A 27367-nucleotide genomic window follows, 5' to 3' on the forward strand; every position below is an offset into this window, starting at 1 on the left:
GGAGGAGTTGAAGTCCATTCTGTTTTCAGGAGCTGTTAAAATGACATTTTTCTAAATGTTTAGTCAGTGTCCTGACACAATTTATTTGTGAAATGTTATAAAGACTCACATGGGTATATTTCACTGAAAGCAGATTAAGTGCTTTTCTCTTAAATTTCTGGTATTCAGCTCAAAAAGAGTACCTGATGTACTTAAATAGCCATATTTATATCTAGCTAGTCAACTTTAAGCCAAAAGCCGAAAACCAAAAATTGTATGAGCATGTCTACACATACCACTATTTTCATTATTAATGCACACCATAGCTTGAAATCACTTACTGTGGATTTGTGTGCACATTTTAAACCGTTTCTGTAAATACAAAATTCTGAGATCTTGAAATGAGCAAAAGATAAGAAATGCTGATCTAGCTGACTCCAGCTAAGCAGTTTCCTTCAGCCTTCCAGAGTTGCTTACTTGTGTCACCTTGGAAGCCACACTACACAGTAAGAGTGGGGGCAAAGGAGGGGGAAGTCCTACAGAGAAGCACAAGGTGAGGAGAATAGGATTCAGTTGCCATCTCCAGAAGATACGCTCTCCTTTTGTGTAATCTTATTTTACACAAAGCTGGAGGAGACCTCTTGAGCCATTGAATCTAGACTGCAGAATCTGCAGTACAAAGTATGACATGTACTGTGCATGCCCAGCATAGTTGCTGTTGTACAGTGGAGCTCACATGATGGAGCAACACTTGATTCACTGCACCCAAGAGGACCAGCTGTTTCATATGCACAATCATCCTAGCTTCAGGAGATGAGTTTCAGCAGTGGTGTCAGTTGTCACCGCTTTATGCATTTAAGCTGAGCCACAACTCTCTCTGGAGCCTCGAATCAGACTAATTTCCTCAGCTGGCAAGTAGGGAAACCTTACAGAATGAAACCCTGAGCAATAGTTTCTTTTAAGATAGTAACTTTTTCCTTTTATTCCACCTCTGAAAGCCACCAGCATCATTTCAAGGATTTCTGGGTTAAAAGCTCAGGCAATGATGATTACTTCATAGACAGGCCTTCCCTCATCATCAAAAGATGAATGCCCTCTTGAATGAAGAGCTGCTTCTTCAGGAGAGCTTCTTTTCCTTTCACAGTGAACAGGCAGATATTGATTGATCTTTGCCCTGGCAGCTGGTAGAGGGATCAGACTCCTCCCAGAGGCAGGAGTAGGTGGGATAAGCAGCCTTCCAGCTGTGCAGTTGGGCCAAGGTTTGCAGTCACTGGACAGACTTTGAGAAAATGCAGTGAAACTTCCTTAGTATTATATAGTGAAAAGACCGCACATAAACCTGTTTTGCTGCAAGGTATAGCTGACTTTGCACGAGTCCACAGTCCTTTTAATCTAGATGAGAGTTTGCCCTAGCATGACCTACAAGCTGAAGAATTAGTTAATTTTCCCCTCTGATTAATAGCTCATGTAAAATTAGTAGGAAGGAAAAAAGATGTGCTAGTTAACCACCACATCTTTCTTGGCGGGAGGATGTAAACGTTGAAGGCAGAGATAATATTACCTCCCTTGGGCATTAGACACTTGGTGGTTTGGAGCACATGCCTTTGATAATCAACATCAGTATCTCTTTCATGTCACTGAACAGAAAATAGGGCCTCTTCAAAGAGACTAACTCAGAAAAGAAATTGTTAAACAGGCCTGACTGGGTTGAGCAATGCTGGAAATTAAGTACCCTGGAGGGGCAGGATTAGAAGTGAGGTCAGCACTCTCAGACAGGGCAAGGGAGTGCATTAATAGCCCTCTGTACCGCTTCTGAAGTTCAGATGGCTGTCGCTGAATATCTATGTGGCTCTCTACTTCTCCCCCTCCATATGCTGCCCTGATCATTAGCATTCTGCCTTCTTGTCATAAAATACATGAATTAGCTGGTGGCTAGGAGCTTACTTGCCTAAGCTTTTGAACTGCTATAGAGCTTCAATTACACAGCCTCACTGACAATATATTTTTTTTAATCCTGACTTTTTCATAATGTTAATCCACTAGTAGATACTTGTCCTTTATCTGAGATACCAAGGCCTTCAGCAAATGCACATGAAAGAATAAGGCTTTGTTCCTTTGCCATCCAGACTCCTGTTTCATGTGTGCTTGAAATAAGGGAATTACTTTCTAATGACTCACAGTTTTCTTTGCCTTAACCCTTGTGGAGACAAATGATTTGCTGTACACTGATGACATCATTTTTCTCCTGGATGGTAACTACTACAAAATGAACCTTTGAGCAGAGGTAACTTTAGAAAAACACATCTGGTTTTAGCCAGGGAATTTCAAAAGTTCTAAATAAAACTGGCCTCGCAGTAGTGGTGTGCTCTGTTACTGAAGATGCCTTGCAATGTCATGTTTCTCCATTGCTGGGCCACGTGGAGACACAGAGCCCTCACAGGGGATGAAGTACCCCAACAGCAAACCCTGCATCAGGGCTGGCAGGGCAGGGAAAGGAGCAGCACTGATAACGCTTATAAGCTGTTTGCCAACCCTGAGCTCTGAGTCATGGGCAGCAGGGGATCTCTGCAACAATAATTCATCATAAAAATTCAAAGATACCTCCTAATAAAAGCAAAAGCAAACAAGTTGTTTTGTTTAGGTAAATCAAGGTACAGTCTTTCCAGCCTGTGTTCTTTGTCAAAGCGTTTTTGTGTATGGTTCTTTCTAACAAGGGGTTAGAGTCTGTCCAGTGTAAACATGTGTAAACCAATTAATTACTGCGTACACTGGCCAGAACACTTTGTGAAGCGCTTTGCTAGCAATACACAGTATTTAAGCACAGATGCAGCTGGTAGACTTTGGATTCTGGTTTTGGTAGCATCTGGGAGAGTGTGTCACTTGCTGCAGAGGTCTGGGTATGCACTTCTTAAGCCAAATGCCAGCAGTTAATTTCTCAAGTTGATAAAGAAATATGGAAACACTTGAGATCAAATCTTCCACCATCCACTGCTCAGTGTTGCTCTGGCTTAAATTGTTTTGCACATTCTGTCCCTGATATATTCATACGTATAATTTCTTTCCATTTCCATTTATTTCCAGGATCAGCTTTTTACATTTTACCTTTCTGACTTCTTCAACAGCCAACCCTCAAAGCTTTGCTACAGAGAACCTTAAGGCAGAAACAGACATTTTTCCAAATAACAGCAGATTAAGCTCATGTGAGGCTCACAAATTTGGTGCTGTTTCAGGGGAACTAGAGATCAGAGCCTGGTAAGCAGGGCTCTTCCCAAGGCTGCAGGAAAATGCCACACGCATAAATGACTCAAACACATTTCCTGCGTGCCCAGCCAGCAGGAGTGCCAAGGAAAACAGGAGAGATTAAAACTTTATCTGCAACAACAGACTGGAGGACTGCCTTCCCACAGCTTCTGCTGCTGATTTGGGAATTAAATAACATTGGGGAGGGGTCTGGCTGGTGAGCCAGCATACCCCAAACACATCCAGGCCTGTCTCTACATCAGCTCCACCCAGACTGCATAGGGAGCCTTACTTGCACCTGGCACAATCGCTGTAGAAGACCCATTGAGCCAGGAAACAAGAGACAGCATTTGTGGCAGGACTCCTCTCTCACAGCAAAAACCTCCCTGCATGGCTATGCTCATAATTTAAACTAGTACCTGCTTTCTTGCACAGATATGTATCTCTGAAGAGATCTTCTCTCCAAAAGATCTCCAAGAATTTCACAGACAATTAAATTTTATGGTACCCTTTTGAGGGAGGTACTGTTGTGTGTGAGTATTGGTTTAAAGTAGAAGGAACAGAGGTGTGATGAAATTAAGTATCTGTCTCAGAAAGCCAGAGAGGAATCAGAAACAGACTGACCCTGAATCTTCAGTGTGTGCCATTGCATGCTCATTTCTCCCTGATGCAACTCAGGAGATCAGATAACCAAAACATGAAGGCTATTTTAAATTGGCCAGTGTGAATGAAGTTTGTTATCTATATTGAGTATCTAGACCTATTCAGATCCTCTGAGCTCTCACCCTCTCAACTGGTGTCTAGTTCACAGGTCCATGAGGTCAGCAGAACTCTAAGCTGTAGGGTGTATTTATTTTTAATAAGGGTAAAATGGCATATGTCAAATTCATTCAAAGATCAGCAAAACTCTTTGGATCTTTCCCTCTTACTTCTACAGAATGGATACGGTGCATCCCAATGCACCCTTGAAGCAAGATTTCGTGGTCTGTTTATGCTGTGTTTCAGGTTTGTATGTGTTTTGTGTCTAAGTGGCTGCAAACCAGTGAGTTTAATTCCAAATGAACTCTCACTATTGTTTGCTTAGCTGAGAGGCATTTGCTGAAAGTGAGGAAAAGTAAAGGGTGACAGTCTGCTCAAACTGTCTTTCCTTTTCTGCTGCAGAGAGAAAACATTGGGACACTACTGTTTGCTTCTTTTTTTTGATCCTGCTTCAGGATATCAGTAATATCAAAAGATGCAGCTTCAAGGCAACAAACTGGATATGTAAGCTTAGGACAGTAATATGGGTTCAACAGTACCAATGCAAAGAATGCAGTTAAGAGGGAGCTTGATTTATGAAACATAGACCAATTAAACCCAAAATACCCAGACATGTAAGCAGGTGTTTCAGTGCTATCATTATTCCCTGTAAGGATGGGTTAAGAACTTTTTTCCTTTTTTTTTTTTAAGATTTGTTTTAAAGCAGCAAATCCATAGAATTCAAAGCTACATTCCTCTTCATGGTGCACTTGTTACTACAAACAATACCTGTCTTGTAAAGGGGTCTCTGTTGACAATGACAGGCCTGAATAAACACTCAACTGGCACATAGGTTTCCATTAGCTCAAGTTTATACGCCTTGTCATACTTCTCCAGCTGTCATTTGTCACCATGCTTTGCACGAGATCCGCAAACACTATTCTCCCACAAACTTTCCCCTATTTCTTTCTCAAGAGGGAAAGAAGGAGAAAAGTAAGAGGTGGGTGGTGGGTAAAAGGACAGCATAATCACTTCTTCTGCGGGGCATTTAAGCTTTGCCTTCAAGAGCTGCTTCGAGTCTTTTGTCCTCAGACCAAGAGCGCAGCCTGGCTGTGCAGCTGGCTCTGGCACAGCAGTCCTGGCATAAGGCTGCACTCAGAGACTGCACAATTAAGCCAGAGCCCCAAAGTAAAACACAGCCAAGCTGAAGGGTTGTTTCAGTAGCACTTAACTGGCCACAGAGCCTTGGTGCTACCGACAGATCTGCAAGCCAAGTGGTTGTCAGGAATCATCTGTTTTCTGCTTTCGCTGACCTTAAAGATATAAGGAAATTTCTTTGCTCATGCTGGGCTACTGGGTGCTTGTGCATATTCCTCATAGGGACAGGCTGATTTAAAGGCTGGGCACATCAAGCAACTTTCAATATACACAAATGGCATGTACATGGAAACCATACAAACAAAAACTGCAAAATATTTAAGGATTTTGGCCTAAACCCCACTCCTAAATACAACATGGTCCACTCAGCAGCATGTTCATAAACATGCTCCAGAGGCTGAAGCTCACGCAAAGCAAACCTCTAGCTCAGGCTGTGGGTTCGTAATCAGTATTTCATGAGGAGTCGTAGGACACTTTGTCATTGCTCCCCCCACAACAAATGCTGCCCTCGGCTCAGTCTGGTTCCAGTTTAGAAAGCAGCAATATTTGGTGAGTCAAAGTGACCTCAACTTCATTGAAACTCTCTGCTTGCTATTAAACAGCCAGCAGGGATTTACAGGAACAGCAGGAACCAGATGGGAAAGCACCAGGACTGGGGACAGTGAAGCTACAGATCCAAAGGTCATTACTGCTCCATAGGGAATGCCTGAGCCACATGTGTGCTAGTCCAGCCCCTGGGCTAAATAGTGGCTGCAGAGCTCGGCGCCCTGGGGAGAAAACCCGCTTTACTTCCCAGTTTACAGACGGCTCCAGCCCTCCCCTGGCTACATCTGCTGTGATGGGCATTTAACCAGCAAAAGCACCTGGAAGTCAGGCTGTGCATGTTTGTTTTTATGAGGAGGGGTGAGGGGTTAAGCAGCAAAGCAGAGATGGAAAAGCAGATGACAAGCCAGTTCTGTGGCCCCATCCCACTCTCCCGGTGCCTGTCTGGCAGCGAGAGCTGCCACCTCCCCACAGAGCCCAGGCAGCTGCTCACCCACAGGTCCTAGGCCCTCCAAGCTGCCCGCAAGATGTACATCAGGGCCAGGGGAAGGGCACAGCAGCAGTGGTCACCCTGGGAGAATGGCTCTTTAGAAAGGATGGGGAAATCAGACTGTTCATTTGCACTGCTGCTTTCTTTGCTGTTAAGTAGGGCAGATTTGGGCATTTTCCAGGGGAACATTTTCCAAGTGGTCCCACTGCCAAACGTCTATTACACAAGTAAGACCAAGCAACAGGCAGACAGCACAGGGATGGGTTTCACACCTTGCTGCCCCAAGGGCTGAAGCTGTGGACCACTGTGTCCACAAGCCCAGGGCCTCTAACCACCTGCTGTTACCCAGCAACCACATGTCACCACCAGCTCCTGGTGCTCCTCTCAAGCCAGCATGAGGGGGACCTGCAGATGGATTTATCTGTACAAACAGGTTACACACTTTCACAATGATGTCACCTGACTAGAACAGTGGCTGTTAAAACACCGAAAGCTGTTTCCATACTTTCTTGCTGCCTTTCCTTCTCTACCACCAGTTATCCTCTCTGCCAAAGCATACATCCAAATGTGTGCAAATGACGAAACAGCTGGCACCCAGCAAAGAGCTAGCCCTCAAGGACAAACTGACCCTGATAAGGAATGCTAGGAAATCCCAAGATAAATCTTAGAAAGTAGCCTTCAAGCAGGATTTGGTGCCACAGCCTCTGTTCATCCTTAGATGTTATTGCCCATTCAAGCAGGATGAGTATCAACACAGGGGGTGGCAGACCTTTGTCATGCAGCAGGAATGTTAACATCCTCCAGATTTAAACGGCACCATCTGAAGAGCAGTTAATGTTCTGAACTTAATTTTTCATGTGTACATCATGAGGTCCTAATAAAAATGTTGAAGAACTGTCTTTGTTGTCCTCTGATCCCAACAGGACTCCCTTCTCCCTTGGCATTTCTCATCATTGCTGTTGTCTGTAGACAAGGTTGTTGTGAAGGTTATGGTACCAGCTTCACAAAGTGAAAAGGATATTTTAAAATGAGGAAAAAGAAAAACAAAAAGACAGAACAAAACCCAAAAAACAAAACCAGAGAGAAGACTGGGGGGAGGAAAGGGGGGAGAACCAGAAATGTGCCAGGAAGCAATATAAAAAGAAGCAGGGACTTTTGATGTTTTTTTTTCCCTCCTTCATTCTTGGGTGAATTATAGGGCGTAGCATAGTATTTTCAAAGCATCTCTTACAAACTTTATTTAGTTCAGTGATTCACATTTCCCGAGCAAGGTTAACCAAAGGGAGGAATGTTTCTCCCCTTGCCCCAGGCTGTTCCCCAACTTTCAGCTAAATTGTATCACATTGTTAAAAATAATTGTCAGAAAGGAACCTTTCCTGAACTCCTCCAAAGGCATTGTTTTTCCCAACAATGTGCAGGACGCTTCATTACTCATTCATTTTACAGAGTGACTTTAAAGTACCTCGCACAATAAGAAGCCTCAAACTTGGATAAAACAGATGCACATAGTTAAGACTGAGAACTTCACGGTCATCGCCCACCAGAGCTTATCATCTTATTCCTAATGCAGAACCCCAGTGTGAAGAAGCAAAAAGTTACGTATATAGTTAGTTGACTTTCTCCTAGACAAAGTTCAGCACTCCCAGGTAAAAACTGGAGCGGAGATCAGAAGTGCAAAAGAAGATATCAGAGCTTATCTGGGACTTCTAGGCGTACATGTAACACTGCCTGGATCTACATGCTCCAGCAACCCACCTGAGCAGCATAGGCTGCAAAGCTGATGCTGTGCTCGGGAAATACCTCCCTGTGGCCACCAGGACCATAAAAGTGCCAGAGCACTGAACCCTCACATCAGCTGTCAGGATTTATTTCTTCTATTTCCCATGTAATGCCTTACACTGCCCTTTCTGTACAGTACTTGCTGCTGGACTCCCAGCTCATGATCCCAGCTGACACCAGAATTCTCGCAAGAGGACTTGCAGGCATTTACTTCATCAGTTCAGTCCAGTCTCTGCCCTTTTCACCCCTTCTGGCTACACATTAGAGGGAACAGCAGCAGCTGTATCAGGGCTGTGAACAGGAGAGTGAATATACGGAGAAGCAGGAACAGGAGGGTGATCCAGGAGACTGGACATATGTATGGAAGTTTGGGTAAGCCAGAAACTCAGTTAAAGCAACAAAAACCTGAGTGCATAGGGCATGACAAGGAAAGCGGTCAAGTCAATAAAAGAAAAAGGTTTGAGAAATCCAGTCTCCTTTAAACGATATCTAAATACTTAAAAAAACCCCAAACCAAACAAAAAAACCAAACCAGTAACATCAGCATAGGAAAAATTTTACCCTTTCCTGCTTCCTTTTCACTGACTCAAAGAGAAGCTTCTGCTGTCTTCACAAGAAACAACTATAAGGTCAGATTTGTTTGAAGGGAGAGGAGAGCCTCTGGTTTCTTTCCAAAAAGCCATCTATTTTGGATTCACAAAAGGCCAGGAAGAATAAATTGCAATGGATACTCTTCCTGTGTTGCCGAAGATATTTCCAAGCAGAAACATGACATTACAAAGAAATAAACAAGTATAAGGAGGCTGAAGGGAACCCCAACCCTCAAACATTTCTGACTACAGAATGGTATCCCTCTCACATATGCTCATGAAGTAAAATTACTTTTAATTGGGGGTTGAGCTAGAAAGGGGCAGAAATGGTAGCTGTGACTTAGATAAGCATAGAGGCTTACTTTTGGGAGATAGTTACACATCAGAAGAAACATCCCAGCACTGAGTGAAACCCTGAGAGCATGGCTTAGTCTTGATCATCTGTTGCAATTCATTATACAACAAAGGAAATTTTCATCAGCCATAAACCCCATAACTTTGCTGGAAAATGCTGAATGCACACAGTAATATATGCAGTCTGCTGCCTAGGGTAAATGATGTTTATTTAGGTGCTTCACCCCTGATCTGCATGCTCTAACAGCAGCATGTTTAGTTGTCTGCATGCTTTTATTCCCACATGGCTTCCTTCAAGTAGGTACAAGTACAAGTGATGGAGAAAAAAACAAAGGATACCTGGAGACATTGCTTAGATTGTAAACCAGAAATATTAGGCTTTTTTTTTGTAGGCTTAATCCACTACTCATTGTTTAGAATATTCTGCAGCCAACAAAAATTAATGAGACACTCAGATACTACAAAGGGCAAGTAATACTGGATAGACTTATATTATTGCCTAATGCTACCCCTAGTACTAAACCAGCCTACCAGCATCTGGAAACAGCATTGCTGTGTCTCCAGAGAACATTGTCTATTTACTTGTGCCTAACATTGAGCTGGTTTTTTATTTGGGCCAACACAGTCTCTAAGAAGCCCTGGAAGATTCTGCATTTATGGAGGATGTCTACTGCGTGCCTGAAAAGTGGTCTGTGTCCAAAGAGGCCAAAGCCCCCCGATACAAGTGCTGGGAGATGGAAACAGGCTTTCTGGTTTATCCTTACACAGATCTCAACACCAGGCATTATGGTCACAGACCTATAATTTCCTTCATCCTAGTGCCATACCGAAGCAATAACAACTGTCCTGAGTTTCTAAGTAATAAGTTTGCACTTTTCTCTAATTGCCATGATCACTGACAGTTTATGTTAATCAAGTGACACCAACATAAAGTGATGGGCTGCCAGACTAGAAAGCATTTTACCCCCAGCTGTTTCTGACATGTTTGTGTGCACAGCTCAGTTTACCATTAAGAAGGGCAAATAATGAGCCACCTACAGTTTGAGACTGGGTCCTTTAAGTAATAAATTGAAAGCCAATGTTTAAACAAAGAGACACAACAACAAATTCAGTTTGACACTCATCAGAAAAAGAATCATTAGACAGCAGAGGCCAGACAATCTTAATCTTCCTCCTAGGAGCTTTCTGCTGTACTTTAATGGGTATTGAAGGTATCATTCATCTTTGCTCACCTCAGCTCCCATCAATATAAGGGTCTGAAGAAGTCAGGCCAGTTACTGGATATAGGTGCATAATGGCCCTACACATGCCTTTTTTTCCCTTGCTAACCACCACACAGGTATGCAGCCTGGGATACAGCCCACCAAGCAACATATCATGCGTCAAAGGATGCATTTTGAACATCAGGTCCCAGTGCAGGGAAAAGGCTGTGGCACTGCACCAAAACCTAGGGGACAGGATGTGTACTTCAGATCCGTAGTGGAGCCCTTCCATTGCCAATTCACAGGAATCAGCATGATCTAAGGGCTATGGCATCCCAGACCACCACAGACTCCTCCACCATCATTTGGGAATGATGGATGTGAAATACCACTGAAGGTTTTCATAAAGCCATCTCCCTTCCTCTACTCACCATAATCCTGGGGCATAATCCTAAAGAATGGAATAGGATTTCAGTGGGTAGTATAATGTTGCCACATGTTTTTTCCTATTGATTTGTAGATAAACTATTAGCATCTGAACTGCTAAATGCTTCGGTACAAATATAATCCTTCACTTTGAAGACTACTTCCTATTTTCTCCACCCCCTGAAGCTTTCTGTCAACACTGATAACTCCCATCTAGGACAGGAAAGCATTAAAAGTGTTTCCACTTAATGGCAATCGTATTATTTTTTAAGAGCTTGTAAAACCCGAACAGCTCTTTTTCCATTACACTCTCCCAGCAAAAGCCAGTAATGTTTCCAGATAGACAAGAAAGAACAGTTATACCCTATGGAAAAAAGCATTTGAAAGATGGACTTCCCCTAAAGAGAATTCAAAAGCAGATGATGGTTGCATATAGAAAACAGGGAAACAAAACAAATTAATAATATATATTCTCCTAGAGTTATGGCTCTGCTGCAAAAATTCAGAAGGGGGTGGGAATTCGCAGTGTGTCAACTTAATGAAGTCACACTGATGGAGTAAATGCCTGGTGCATAACTGAAGGTCTTATTTTAGGATATATCCAGAAGCTTCTTGCTGTCCTAATGTAGTTCTTACAGCTTTCCCTTTTCTCCTCTATACTTCAAACTAGGAACCTACAGTCAGCTGCCAGAGTGAATGGAAAACACTTACTCATTCCAGAGCACACAGCTGTATGCAAATATTCCTGTTAAAATCCCACTCTCAAATGTAACCTCTCAGCAGTCCTACAGGCCAATACATTCAGTCCGTTCTAAACTGCAAAAACTAATGAGAAAATGCTCCCACAAGCTGTGTCTGACCCTGAAGTAGAAGAGCTCGGTTAACCACATGAACCTTTAATTTGCAAATACAGAATCCTCCCTGCCAGATGCTGTTGCTTCCAACAAAGCTCATCCTCAAAAGCAGCAAGCATATGCAGCACTGATGTGCTGCAGGGGCAGGTGACCAGGTTGGTGTTTTACATATTTAAAAAGCAAAGGTTTAGGGTTTTGTTTTTGTTTTGTTTTGCTTTTTTAAATCTTTAGGCATTTTCAGAGCGATAGATGCACAGACTGAGCAATTCCTATTAGGACAATTGCACCTACAACTGTTTGGGGTTTTGTGAGCCTGCTTTACTGCAACACAACTACGAGTTCATTCATAGGAACAGGTGAGCAAGGAACAAACCTTGCCACTTTTTGGTGAGGAATTCAGGCATATATTTAATTGCCAGCTTGTTCTGACTGTTCACGTGCAGAACAAAGGCGTGAGCTGAAGTGCCTTGCATAACTCGGCCACAGAGCACTGCAACAAGCATTATGGGAGCTCAAAGACAAAAGTTCAAATTAAGGTTTTAATTTTAAAAGCCTAACCAGAGATTCGTTTGATGAGAAAATGAGGGCTGCCATGCCTAAATGAGCACATCTGTTCAACTTTATTTTTAACAGGACAAAGGCCCTTTTCTCTGAGGCCAAGATACTACGTCTTTAATCTTTTTCCATATTTCTCATGCTTATCGCGTACAGGCTATGGTGTATCATAAAGATGTCTTTATCACTTTTTCCTTTTGATTAAAGGCTCTGAATGATGCTAGCCAGTATCAATAAAAATAATATTATCATCATACAGAACCTTGCAGGGAACAGAGCGTTGCTTTCACTGGTCCCTCCCACACAGATCATCCAGCATGCTCAGGAAAAGAAACATGAAGAGCAAGGCTTTTCAACTACATTACGTTTGGAGTACCATTCATCTTAGAATGAAAGCCCGGGTGATCTTTGTTTTACATTAATCACACAGTTAAATTGCTCAGATATTAGGCAGGCAGGTTGGGGGATGAGGGAGGGGGAAGAGAGAAAGAGAGAAAAAAAAATATTGGCTCAAAACTTCATCCCAAACAGAAACCAAATGTTAGCCACTTTTGAAGTACTGTAAACTTTTAAAGTGTTTGAGTCAAAGGGAACAGCGAAAGAAATTAATCTTACCATTTAATGATCATCAAACTAAAAATCAGCCCAACAGGTAGGCATACATAAATAGAAATATACATTATGGTTGAGATATATCATCTGTGTGAAAGGTGAGTCTATAGCTAACCAAAAAAATTCCCATAAAAGGCATTAATTGCCAAACAGCCAAGTTATTACAGGCAATTGGTATGTATATGGGACACAATGATAATAAGGACATTTTCTTGTCCTAAGATAATTTCCCACAATTGTTATTTCCTTTAATAGTGCTCAGAAGGATTACAAAATCCTAGTTTCATGTCTTTCTACAACAGACTAATGTTTTCCCATAAATTATAGCAGATTTCAAGGGAAAACAATTAATGGTAACAGAATCAAAGACATATGAAAGCTTTCTGATTTAAAGTGATATTGCACATTTTAAAATAGCTGGTTTTAATCAGCTTATTCCTAAGGCCATTATAGGTACCTATTGAAGGTACATTTCCACACACACTGTAGAGCACTTGTGCATTCAAGAAGGTTATAAAGTTGTAATTAACAGCACAATTGTTTGTAAATTGGCTGGACACTCAGTAAAAGATTTTGTAAATAGTCCAAAGGTGACATATCTGTCCTTCACTGTCATGAGCAACTGCTGGAGAAAGACCACACTATAACAATATTCTTAATTACAAACATCCCCAGCACATGTGAACCATCAGTCCAAAACCATGTCTCAGCTACGGAAGGTGAGCCTTCATTTTTGTGTGAGAATTTTCCTTTTACTAACTTACCCTAATATCTCAGTTTCAACCTTATTAATGCCCTTCACACAGGTAGCAACCAATAAAAAGACTTCATTCAATATTTTGGCCTGTCAGTTTTACGTACATCCTGAAGTAACTAAAATTAATTTGTGCATGTACATGTCTAGACAGATGATTAAATAAAATGTCCTTGAGTTCATAAAATGTCACAGATTGTTCCTCTACAGAGATTAAAGAAAAAAAAAAAGATAAAAAGTGTAAATAAAGTCAACCAAAAGCTAAGAATTATTCTGATTTTGAACATGTTTGAGCAAGACAGAATGAAGCATTTAACCTGCTTTTGATAACTTGCTTTCACAAGATATTTCAACCAGGCATCCAAGATGCACACACTGTTGATTTCTTGAGCAGTTACAAATCAAAACGTGTGTGAAGCTAAAGTGCAATCAGTTGTGTTGAAGTTAATAAAATGTCCTGGACTGGAATCCCTTCAACATATCTGGCTTGAAGACTTCTGTACATACGTTTGCTTTGGATGTATTTGAGGTTGGAGTTCACAAATGAACAAAATTGTCAGTAGATCTGCTTGACCCCCTGCTATTTTCAGGTTTTTGGAATCCATTCATGACATTGGGATCTGCACATCTTGTCATGTTTATAGAACAGAATCACTGGCAAAATAAAAATAATAAGAAGAAGGAAAAAGAAAGCCCTGAGTGTGCCTGAGTAGAAGCTGCATAGAAACATGATCTGCCTTTTCATCAATGCAGTAGTGTCAGAGTTATCAGAGTTTTGAATTAGCAGCATGGTGCATTCCAGCTAAACAAAAGGTATTTTCTGTTTCAAGATCTCTTTTAACTGGGATATGTGGTCTAAATCCAGATTTTCAGAGGCGCTTATTTTCAGTGCCCCCTTACCTGAATGATCAGTGCATTGATCCTGCAAAGACGCTGGTTTTCCAGAACCATCCCTATGCTCTGTCAGGTTTGCAGAGCTTTACATTATATCTCTAAACCATGCCTCCTGTCTGAAAGTCTCTCCTATAAATTGTAGCAAGAAGACACCACATATGGAGAGGGGAGATACTGAAACAAAATGAATGGCATGGGGTGAAATATCTCTGATATGCCTATGATTAAAGACTTGTATGCTGCAACACACACAGGAAAAGGGTGCTTTTTAAAATAATATTGGAACCTCAGGGAAAAAAAAAGAACCCAACAAAAAACAACCAACCTAACCAACACTTTTGTGTGACTGACAACGAGCTACGATGCAAAATTCTTCTTTTTACCCCTTGATTATTCCTTTAGACACTTCCTGTCCAACACACTGAAAACCAAACAAGTAGAGTTCATCATCTTCTTGCAAGTATCCATAGGGCTATGCTTTGGCGCCTGCCAAAAGGTTTATTACAAAAGTATAGATTTAGATTTCCCAGTTAAATTTTTCACAGTTAGCTTTCGCGTGGGCAACAGAAGTGAGCACAACCAGAAGATCTCTCTCTCCAGAGCAATGTTTATTCTGCTTCAGATCCAGCCCAGACCATTCACGGAGGCCCTGGGGTTAGCACAGGGAGTATCCTCATGCTTTTACAACCCCTCTGCCATGAAAAATGAGGAATTCCTCCTTTAACAAGGAAGAGTTTCTTGATTTATAGCTTCTGAAGATATCTTCGTGTTAAAGAAGATGTACTTGCAGCTCCAGACAGAAATGAGCTGTTTGGAGCAAGGGGTCAACTTTTTTCAAGAAACAGACCTGAAGATCTCACAGATTAGATCCACTCCTTATATTTTGAAGGCATGTGTCTCTTAAGAAGCTGACAGACTCTGTAGTTTTCTCGGTGCTCCTAAACATAGAAGTAGTAAGTGGTCTCATATTGAACTGGCCAAGAGGCTTCAGAGAACTGAGATTTCTTCTCAGCAATGGACTCTGCATCATGAGGCAGACCTTCATCAGTTCTAACTGAAGGATTTCTGTGCTCCAGATACCATGGTATGCTTTTATAAAGAACAAGACGACGCTTCAGAACTTCAGCAGAAGCATCTCTTCCTCCCCTGTAAACATGGCGCTTTGAGAGTCTGTCCCTTCAGTGCTGCATGTCCCAGCTGGGCTCCTCACTTGGGACAGTGCCTGCTGTATAGCCTGATTTTCTGATATGAGGGAAGAGAGTAGCTTGAATAGCTGAAGGGGACTTATGGAGTGACCATGTAGAATAAATTAAATGAAGAGGTAAGCAAGCAGCTACAAGAGCCTCTATGTAGATCCTTAGCACTGGGATATTCAGCACTGATGGGGGAAAGGCTCTTGGCAGTGAGAAACTCCCTACTGTCAGAAATCAGAGAGTAACCCAAACACATCATAAGTAGGGCGATGCAATACCCCCTCTCTGTGTGCATGAATTTTGGCTAACCCCCCGTGACCTGCTGCAGTAGCCCTGCACGGGCTGTTTACCATATCTGTGCCGCAGTTCACCCTTTTGCTAAACCAGGATAAAATTACTTGCTTACCAATTGCCACAGGGAAGCAGCATCCTAGAAAAATACCAAGATAGACTTAACCAGGCTTATAAATTACTTTGATATCCCCAGATGAAAGTTCTCTGCAAGTATAAAGTTTTATTATTATTTCAGCTGTCCCCTTTCATAGTACAATTGCCAAAAATAGGCTTTAGAAAAGCCTCAGATTAACCAGAATGCTTTTCTTGTTAATGACTAGCAAAACATTATACTTCTCACATATGAGACACAAGCATTTGATTTCAGTTTAGTGCACCAGCATTTAAGAATGAAAGTAGCGCCCCATGTCTTGCTCAAACCTGACATAACTTTCTCTCTTAGGAAATATGCTTAGGGACAGTCAGGCTGTGCTTCTTTGCAACTTATGGAATTTCAAATATAATTTATAGAGAGACTAACCTGAGGTCAATGATTATTACCATCTTGAAGAAGTGATTGTAAACCGGGAATAGCTCCCGCTTTAATCATTTCATTTGCTCTGCAAAGCAAAATAGAAATAGTTTGTAGTGAAAAATGTGTCTTCCAGTGTAAGCATCCAATGTCAAAAGAAATGGTAAGATTAAAAATGATAGCTTTCAGCTGTTGCTCAGTAAGTAGTCAATGTTTCTTCTCTTGTGGAAAGCTGATACTCCCTCTTCAGGGGACTTTAAATGGACAAATTCAGAATGGGAGAGTACAAGAGACTTAATGAGACTGCAGCCAGCACTATGATCCTCTCTGTAGGAGATGTTTAACATCTTGTTCTCTACCCACAACTGCTACATGTGGGTTGTGCCTGAAGTGGCCATTGTTAATCTATGCTGGAACATGCCATGGTTAAGATTGGTGAAAGGACTTGATTATATATATATAGAATGGACTTATCCCAACACCATAGCTCAAATGCAAGGTAAACCAAGAAGGATCAACCAATCTTTTATAAAAAGCAGGAGGAGGAAATTCAGAATAACTTTTGCCATTCTGCCTGGAGAATAGCCATGAGCTGTGGTTAGAAACAAGAGTTTGGTAACAATTTACTACTATTTTCCAAAACCACATCAGATGGAAAATCCAGAACTACAGAAATGCTGGGGTCAGTCATGAACTTCAATATGCCCATATTGGATTAATGCAAATAAGTCTATAGATAGCAGAGCAAAATTTCCTACATATTTTCACAACATGTGATGTGTAAGCACCTGAAAAGAACCAAAATAGGGGAGGTTGCCATTTTCTACTTTGGTTAGGAGAATGGGATTTTTAACACAAAGGCCTTCCTCTGCTTTGAAATGGAGGAGGTGTTTAGTCTGGTGACCTTTCAGTACATTCTCTGCTTGGCTGGTTGGCAATACTATCACTTTCCCACAGTTTAACAAAGCCATTTAAGGGCCAAATTCTAATCTCAGTTGCACTCAGTCTGCACTCTTCCCTTCCGCATCCCACGGGACTGGAAAGAAGATCTGCAATGTACCCAGCTGAAACTGAGGCCAGCTCAGCATTGGATATAGGGACCCACACCAGGGTTAGTCAGAGTCCAGACTTAAGACAGCAAAACATGAAACATCCTTCCACCCCTCCTGCTACCACCAGAGCTTGGGCCATTTCTTGTAATACAGCAACTCATTAGCAAGCAGTCTGCTCAAAAATACCACATGTGTGCTGGGTGCTAAAAGCATCCACTGTCTGCAGGATCGGTTGGTTGGCTTTCTTTAAACTATCTCTCATACTTCCTAAATGCAAGATACAGACCACAAGCAGCATTGTGTGTTCATATTTGGTTAGAGTTACCTGCTTATAAAGGGTACTTGCTTTGTTGCTGGAAATTTGCATTCGAGATGCACCAGCACATCGTGGTTTTCTGTTTGTTGTCAGATCTGGCCTAGCTAAACATGTTGCTCAGTGTGCGATGCAGACAGGTAGCAGCATGTTGGGAAAGGCACCCCGTCTCAAGGGACAGCACTCTGACCCTGCTCTTCACCATCCCATCAATGGATTGTGCTGCTCAGGAGGATTGCCAAAGCTTGGCTGAGCTGGAGGGGCTGTTAGAAGGGATGGGGCTCTCCTTGCCCAGCCCCTTCAGGGGTTAAGGGCAAAGGCTGGGAAAACACCCCTGACTCCTATGCATGCAAACCCTAGAAGGCTTAGGGATGTAACAGGGAGTATTACTGCCGCATGCCTCAGTGTTATAAATAGTCTTAGGGCTATTATATAAATAAATATAAAGCACACTGGCCATGTGCTTGAACATATGAAAAGATCAAAAAATTAGTGTACATTCACATTAGTAACATTCACTGTGGCACTTTTGTGAAGTGTTTTTTACTGCTGCACCATGGAAAGACTGGATATTCTGGAGGTTCAGTCCCCTGGGTTGCAGTGTGGTGTGTCCCTAGAGCACTGCTGGACACATCAGAGGTGCAGTGCCATTGGCTTGAAAGGGCCAATAGGCCAGGGTCTGGCCTGCTGACAGGTTGTGAGTGTGTGTAAAAAACAGTGCCTTCAAAGCAAGAACCCCCCCAGACCAGCTGCAAGTCAGAGGGAGGAGAGATGCAAAGATGGGAAGTTCATGGCTCACATCCTAATATCAGTTCTGTTGATCACTAAGTATCTTTCACTGAAATCATCTGGACTACCTCACATGTCCACTAACAGGAAAAAACAATAAATGAGGTTCTCTCACAGGATACCTTTCCACTTCAGTTTAGTTATTCTGTCACAGTGATGCATATTATATGGCCTTAACCAGTGGAAAAAGAAACACTGCTTTCTGAAGGAGGCTGTACTTGTGTACTCTTCTCCCCTTTTGTCCTCAGTCATATTCTCAGTCTTCACACACAAATTTGAGAATACACTTATTCTAGGAAGTACTGTGAAGCTCTGCAGGGAAACTGAACACCAGCAGCTTGACCTGCGATCGCATTCATCTGGAAGACTCAAAACAAATGTTGTAACTAAATGACTTATTTCTCTCCAGGAATCTGTTTAGGCTCAAACACCTGCAGCTCAGCTGACTGATGCCATGCTGCTCCCCCTAGAAACTCATGATGGGATGGCATTGCCCACACAGAGCTCTGCGGCCCCTGCTCCAGCGGCTGTCACACCCACACTTTGCCCTCTGCTGCCAAAAAACAGTCTGAAGCTAGCCCCTTCACACTCATCTTTTCAAACACATCCGCTGCCTTTCCATTTTATATGCAGCATAAAGATGCTCCTTGTGCCAGATTCTGCCAGCTTCACATGAACTAAGCAGAAAATGACCTCATGAGTAATCTACAGGTTGCAGCTGGGTTATCTGGAGAACAAGGAACAGATTTTAAGGGAATCTCAACTGGGAAAGAGGTGTTTTAGTGACTTCTGATGCACAAACCAAGGGATGTGCACAGTGTGAATGATGGTATTACAGTCTGGCTGCAGTGGCTAAATAAAAATATAATTGAATATTTTACACCATACAAAAGTCTATTAGCAGACAAACATCTTGATTGAGCTGGTGGGATGCAGCATTAAGATTCAGAGACCTCCAGTCTGTAAGTTTGCATGCCAACACTGTCTTCTAAAAGACATGAAGTAGTTCCCCAAATCCTCACATCTCACCTACAGCTAAATGCAACACATACAATTCTCACAGTGTCACCAGTAAAAACCCTGCTTTCAGACAAGGATGAATGGAAGGAGTAAGGGAAAAAAAACCCACAAGACAATACAAAGCCTAGCACATTTTTTGGTTTGTTATCACCATATCATGATGTTGTATTTCCACCCCAACACACTTGGGGAAGGTGATGGGGTAACTCCAAGTAGCTTCTGAAGCCATGTTCAAATTGCCTGTGCACTCCCACTAGTAACAGGAAGGGTCACAACTTCTGGCCTCAGAAGTATGGAGGCATTTTAAGTGCCAGCCATCACATTTTGGCTCAGATACAAGCAGCTATGTTAAACAGAGAACAATATAGACTTGTTTTTACCCAAAAGCAACATCCGAGTTTCCTTGTTTTGGATGATATTACTGAGGACACTAGAAAGTTAATCATTCTACAGTCAAGAAGTTACGCAGCATCTTTTTAATACCCCAATTTGTATATAAATCTCACTGTACTGAGTGACCAGAAAAAAACCAAACACAAAACATGGAACTCGGACCCCACTGAGTGCTTCGAGCTAACTATAGAAAAACACAGCAGGCTGCAGATTTCTCCGGGAAAAGTCAGGAAGTTTGTTATTTTTATAAAAGGCAGCACTGAAGAAAGGAACAGCAGCAGGGTGAGAGAAACAAATGGTATCCTGTCACTAATGGCTGAGCAAAGGCTATGGACATGTTGGCCTTCAGAAGAGATTTGATACATACAGTATGCCTGAATAGCAGAGGCCCTGAAGCATAGGGAGTGGACATTTTAGATGAAGCAGAGGAAGAAGCAAGATTCAAAGTAAGGCAGTGGGAAGATGATTTTAACTGTGCTCCAAGCAGTAATTGGACATCCCACTCATCTTAGTCATACATTACCCAGAAGAGGAATTAAGAGCTATTTAAGAGTAAGTAGAAAGCAACAGCCATCCAGAAGAGTGTGATCCTATTGCCTGAAGGCAGGGGCTCAGCATTCAGCAGGTGTATATCTGCCTTCAATAAGTTTAATTGTTTCAGTGAGTTTCACCACAGTAAGATTATGGCTGCAGACCTCTATGTATAGGGACCATAGATATTTTATTCTTCCCATACCGTTCCCAGTAAGAGGCAGAACCAGTCTGCTGCTTCTCTTCACAAGCTCCTTGAACCCTACAGCTGCCTGAAAGACAAACCTGAAAAGCACAGAAGTTAGTACTTGCTCCACCATCAAGCATCAGGTCCTCCAGAAGCTTCCTAACCCCAAACTTGCTCTTTCTCCCTATTCCAGGTGCTGAGCACCTGAATCACTGATGCCAGGTACCTGACCAAACTACAGGAAATCTGAACATAACCAGCAGTCCTGTGAGCCACAGCACAGCTGGGTTTTATGACAGTTGTAGCCAGTTTCACTTTAGCTGTGTATCTCTGGCAGCAATCTGCCTAGGTGTCTGGCACATAGGTATAACTCTTGAAAAGTACATTCTACGAGTACTTGTGGTCCTCAGTTTATTAGGAATCTTCTGGGACAAAATTAACAAGAAAGTCCAAGGATGAGGTTTTGAAGAACCTAAATTATTTTACAAATACCATTTCTTAAAATGCAAGTCTTCAATCACACTGACTTTTGGTGAAACAACCTTGTGAATACCTGCATTACTTTGGAATAGACTATTTTTTTTGTTTTAAAACTGGGATCTGCTCAAAAGTATTATGTGAATGTCAAAATCTATTCAACAAGTTAGACTTTGTTTCAGAAAGTGATCTGCTTACCCATGAAAAACAGGAAAGAGGAAACAGAAGCAGCATAGCAGTATAGGATTGATCAACCTATTGTGAGTGTTAAAATCTTCATTTCTGCAGATGGTGTTCTGGACTGAATTGGCTATTCCAGTTTTGTGGAATCATATACTTAGAGACAGACTGATCTGTTTACATTTATGTGACCCAGCTGGAGGCAGGTAAGAAAACTCAGCCTAAAGTAAACCCAGAAAGGTATGAAACATTCAAACTGTGCTACTTAGGGCTGTGGCTTACAGGATTCTAGCATGGCTGTAATGTAGAAACATGTTGATCCATTCAGTAAGTTTAATAGCATCTTAGGCTCTATTAGCATCCCACTGTGCTGGACACATAGGCTTGGAAATCCTGCACTTAAGTGATGCCTCAGCAGAATACTTTACCAGCAGCAGCAGCCAGCCCCACCTTTGCACTCCCTTACCTCTATAATGCCACAGAACTGAGTCTAACCACCTGCTCCTGGGCTAAGATCCCTGCTCAGCCCCATTTCAGCATCCCAAGCCAAAGTGGCATTGGAGAGCAATGGTTGCTCATCTACATGCGGGTAAGGGCAGCTCTTAAGCAGGATAATGCACCCACACAGCCACAAATCTTATCTTGGAGCAGGAAAGCTGCTGAGGGCTGCCACACGGGACGAAGCTCTTCACATACTGATTTGTGTGAACATAGACCTCAGCATGAAGTCAATATAGACTTCTTAAAATAAAACCTAAACTTGAGGAAAAAAAATAAAAGTTCTGGCATATAACTCCTCATAACTTTCTAATGCACCCAGTAAACATGCCAAATCTTCCAGCATTTAAATTCCCAGTACTGGAGCTACTATACTATTGATAGTCAGCATTAAGTTACAGTGCATTTAAAAGGCTCAGAGGCATGATACTGGCATACATTACAACAGAATTTGTCTAGCAAGTTCCAGCCTTGATAAGCTAACAATATACTGAGAAAGCCAGCAATGTACTGCCAACAGTATACTTTTAAGGCACTTCTCTAAAGCATAGGACCATAATAGAAAAATACTTTAAAAGGAAACAAACCATTCCCACCATATGAAGATGTGCCCTCCCAAAAGATAACCTCATTGATGTGAGCCTTTTTAAAAGGCTAGATGAAGCAGGATAGAACACTTAAACTGTATCTCTCTCCTAGAGTTTGTGCCTGTAAATCTGCAGATGAAATACTGGGAAAATGAAATGAGTCTCATTAAATTCATGCTGAAGAGTTTAAATGGTCAAGTTATATGCCTATTTTTATAGATATCCTATCTTTATATGTATGAACAGTCCTTTCTTCAACTAAGCTTTCCCACATGTGAAGTATTTCAGTTCAACAGTTATTGCAATAACTATGTTTTCTTTGAAATACCCTGAGCAAACTTCATATCGAGGCTTTTCTCTGCAGACATTGTATTTTTAATGGTACTGAGCTTTTGTAGATCTCATTATAAAAAATGGTGAGATCTACTCAAAATGCAAGTTATGAACAAAAAAAAAATTAAGACAACTGAAACATGAACTGTTCATAAAAACAGCAAAAAATGACTATGGATGTATATTTTACTTAGAGGAAACCTAAGGGGGGGGGGGGGGGGGTGGTGGGAAGAAGAGGAAGAAGAAATCTATACAGACTACCAGATCACTGCCTGCTGCTGTGATTGTCTATTTTCATGGGCTAGTTATGACTCCCAGCAATAGGCATGCCTTATGGAAATGTGCATCTACAAGGCTGCCAATACTAGGATTGCGTATGTATTTACAGGTAATCCATCCTCATATGTCCCTCCTACTTACCCAAGTTTTAAGTATATGATGCTCTAAGTAGTCGTCCTGTCAGGAGAACTCTTAAGCACAGGAACACAGGATAATTCAGTGTGTCTTTAATAATTACAGGCCTGATCTTACAAAGCCAGTCAGGATTCTGCTACTCAAAGATGTAGCCAGAACATGAGACAAACCAGGCTCATCTTCAGCACATGATGGGACCCCATGATAGGTCCAGGTTGGGGAGGTATGTGCAAGTTCCACTGGAAGAAGCATGACCTTGCTAACATAGATAGGTCCAATTAGCTCAGGCACAGGGCTGGCTTATTGGGGTTTTTAGCAGGCATTTTTGATTCACTGGAATAGTTTCCCACTGGCTCCTAAAGAGCTGTGCATCCCAGCCAATGTAGGGCTGAATAGGGCACTGGATGGGAAGAGAGCAGGAAATTCTTACACTGATATTTTCACCAAGAGATACAGATACAAGGAGACATTCTTCAGAAGGGGGCTTAATACAACCTGGAAAAGACCCCACCTGCTTTGCTATTAAGGATTTATTCCTATCGCTCCTATATACTGTTATTTCCACCTTTATAGCACAGGCTGTACCACTACAAGTATTTTGGTTTAGAGGGTGGCCCCACAATGTAATCCAGATTTTTAAGGAAAGATCCCCTATTGAGAAAGTGACTGGCAAACTTCAGAATAAGTTGGAAACTCTTTTCTGTCCTTTCCTCCTCAAAGCAATAGTTCTCACCCCATCCTTCATCTGTTTCTAATTTTGAGCTGAAGATGAACTTGGATGATCCAGAAAGCTTGTCTATTTTTTTGGCTTCTTCTCTTCTAGTTCCCTCCATTGTTTTAATGTTATAATGAAAGCAAAACAAAAAAAAACTCCTCCCTCCCCCCCAAATAAAGCTTCCCTCCAAACTGCAGCTCCCTTAAAGGTCTCTGAAGGGACTTAAGATGATGTTGTACATCGCTAGCAAGTAGTCACTAGTAGTGAAAACAAACAGTAGCTACCCTGTAATACAGTGATCCTTTACTGAATGACACAAGGATACTGTCAGAAAGTTTGCTGTTGCAAGCCCTCAGTCCCACTTCTCTCTCACCTGACCAATGGTGTTTGCCAGGCACAGATATTCAGAAGTATTTTTTAATTTACATTAATATATTACCAAATGATTGCAATGTCTCTAGGCCCAGAGAATTTGGAATACAGCTGCCTGCAGCATTGAAGTAACTTACCGCATAGCTACAGTGTGAATATTGCCAAAAGATTATAGTGATAGGCCTTCAAAATCACTTGCTTAGGAGCGAGCATTGCCTCCTCTAGTGAGCCATTGACACACAGACTTCACAACTCTACAAGGAAAAAGAAAAAAAGAGTGTTTGCTGTCACATAATAATGCTTCAATAGCTACATGAATAGTTTTCTGTGTCTTAGACTGTTTTACAATTGTCCTTTGCAGATGGTATGAAATCCTCTAGGCTACACTCACCGCAGCAGGGAACCTCGCAGAAAGAGGCAGCCAGCCTTGTATTGCAGACAATATGTTGAAGTCCATATTAATCTCCTACTGCAGAACAAACAGTGAAAGCCCTGGCATATCTGCTGTAGGCTTGCATCCTCACAGATTGGCTGCCTGGGCTTAACATACTTTGTGTGTTTGCTCTTCTGTTTCCTGAAGCACATACTTAACTCTTATCTCCCTTGGATCCTCTGGGTACAGCGGCTGGAACAGTGCCTAAAGTTGGTGCGTCATCACCAGTATCATTTATTTTCTTTTCATAGGTGTGGAGACAGCCACAGGGGATCCATAAGTCTGTGCCTGGCTCCAGTGTTGTCTCTTTTGTGTGTATATCTGGTGTTGCCAAAAACCATGACAAGAGACCAATCTCACTCCTATACCAGCCAGCACACATATAATTTCACATTGATTGCCAGCCCTGCCTGACCAGAAGTATTTTCAAGTCCTCCTATTTCTGCCAGAAATGGTCTTAAACAAGAGAAAAGTCCTCAGTGACGATACAGGAGGACTGCTTGTTTAAGTTGAAGTAATTAAATTAACTAATTTGCACCAACTTCTTTTCAGGAAAATCCAGCTCATTAAAAATATTTCTCACAGGGGCCAGTTTTCAAAAACTATATCTTGATAAGCATTAAATGTGAGCTCTGGCTAACCTAGGGCAGAGGAGTAGCTTCCACCAACCATGCACGTATTGGAAAGCATTTACTGTCTTGAGAATTCATAGCCTAAAAGATACTGCCGCAAACTGCAACATTTCTCCACAGGGATTTTACTAAAAGTCAAAGGTAACAACCATGTACAATGTTTTGATCATGTTTGGGAAAGTAGGATCAGTCCCAGTGCACCCTGGAGTCTTACTAAAGGTAATAGCTTCTTCAACAAGGAGGAGAAACTTATTTAGGTGGAAGGTGGCACTGCTGTACAACTGCATAGCCTTACATCTCAAACTGCATCTCAAGCCACACTGAGAGTCAGCATTAATCAAAGAACACCCACCCCTTGCTTTCCCAAGAAAGAGTTTTGGGATTTTAGCCTCAGTAGCAAACAGCATTGCTATGCATTTTAAGATGAGAATAGTGCAATCCCCCCAGGGATATATACAAGGTCAGCAACCTATTTATGCACTCTTAAGCACAAAAGGTCATGTGTATAAAGAGCTAAGGAAGAAAAACTTACAGCCAACATATTCCACAAGAGCTCTCATCATCTTGCCCTAACAAGACTTTACACTCCAAGCCCATATCCTCCACAGTCCTATCTTCCTTCCTTTACTTACCAGTCTTTCAACTAATGAGCAGGTTATCTATCAATTTACCACCTGCTAGCAATTTATGATCTGGCCACCACCCTCAGCTCATCCTCATATATATAATGAAGCACAAAAGAGGGGGATGTTACTGTGAATCCCTTAAAAAGGTCAGTCCTGAAGTGAGAGGCTTCCTGAAACAAGTAGCATAACATTTAGGTGGGACAGCTGGAGTCACAGCTGTAGCTGTTGAATGAAAAACAGCTTTCAACTCAACAGCACTTTGGAAACATCACAATCCCAGGAAGTGTTTTATACATGCACAGCAATATTTTCTTATAAAGACTTACTTGGTTTTTATTTATGTATATACTTAAGCTGAGTTCAGTTGTCATTTTTAGATGGCTCCAAATTCAACAGATACTTGTGATTACATTTGTTTGGGATTTGCAATCCAGAAGTATCAGCCCTATTTGCTACCTGTCTTTGTACACAACCCTTGTGGCACCTCTGTTTCTGGTAAGATAAGAAATCTGTAGCTGTATCCAGTGTGGAATATATACTGGGAGTCCAGCTGAAAGATGTTTGTGAGGGATCTTTCATCTGTCTGGAAAAAGAAAATCCAACAAGCCTAAAACATGTCAGTGCTGATTCATAGGTCATGAACAGCATATATGAGCCTGGGTGCATGGTACTGCCTCGAAAGGCCCTTGACAAACCTTCAGAAAGTTTGGAAAGTAAGACTGCAGTTTCTGAGCAGGTTTAAAAGGGGCATAGCCCTCACAGTGGACATGCCTCTCATTCCCATGTTGCTCAGCTCCTGCTTTCGTAGGCCAGCCTTTACCTGCTCTATGTGCCTTCACCTGTTCCTCATCCTCCAGTGAGGCTCTTGGATGGTGACCGTGCGAGGGCTGCAGGACAGCCTGCTCCTCACGCACACTTCCTGTACATTGTCTGAAACAGCTGCTGAGCATAAGCAGCTTCCCTATCCTTCCTCCGGATATTTTACAGTCCTCTAGCTAAATTGCCCAGCCCCACAGATTATTCCAGCTAAAGCCTATGTCTACCTTCTCCTCCCCGCAGCTTCTCTTCCTTGTTTTAGGCTTGAAAATTAAATGTAATCATACAAGACACATAGCCTAGCTTCTTAATTATATCAGCAATGGAACCAGCTAATTAATAACAGCTCTCCTTTTCTGAAAGGAAGTGATCGAGGTGCAAGTACCAGGCTAAGAAGTGGTTGTCCAAAGGAGATTTCTGTGTCTGTCCTGGTGCCCACCTTGCCCTGCCTGGGTCCAAGTTAAGGAACTGTAAAAAGCCTTTGAAGCAGACTCAGCATGTCATCTGCGTATGTTTGCAGCTGGCTTACTGTTAGCAAGGCCAGAGCAGATAAATAATTATGTGTATCTGACCTATATTTGTTGACATTAGCTAGCTTTCTTGGAAACTCTCTTTGTACGCTGTCCAACCCTTGTCTGGATGCTCACAGCATCACTTCTTTCATATTCCTGAAAAGTGCCATGCCACAAATTTGCAGAAGACTTCCAGAAAAGCTTCTAAGAAAAGCACAAGTTATTTGGTCAGCTGTAATTCCCATCTGCCCTAGAAAGTCAGCATCAACTTCAGGTGAGCACAGGCTCCTGCACAGAGGGAGGATGGCCACAGTGCAGCCA

At 42.0% G+C, this 27367-nt stretch overlaps 1 long non-coding RNA gene across 1 annotated transcript; it reads right to left on the bottom strand.

Annotated features, from left to right (window-relative positions):
- Positions 1-18614: 18614 nt before the first annotated feature.
- LOC133213837 (uncharacterized) lies at positions 18615-25762 on the bottom strand. The gene is made up of 3 exons (XR_009725909.1): positions 25625-25762; positions 24165-24279; positions 18615-18679 (listed from the first exon to the last, which is right to left on the bottom strand). It is a non-coding gene; the product is annotated as an uncharacterized LOC133213837 (long non-coding RNA).
- Between the last annotated feature and the right edge of the window lie 1605 nt (positions 25763-27367).

Source organism: Neopsephotus bourkii, unplaced genomic scaffold (genome assembly GCF_033783945.1).
Source record: "Neopsephotus bourkii isolate Nb327-2 ecotype Australia unplaced genomic scaffold, CSIRO-AGI_Nbou_v1 NB_846, whole genome shotgun sequence".
In the NCBI taxonomy this organism is placed as follows: domain Eukaryota; kingdom Metazoa; phylum Chordata; class Aves; order Psittaciformes; family Psittacidae; genus Neopsephotus; species Neopsephotus bourkii.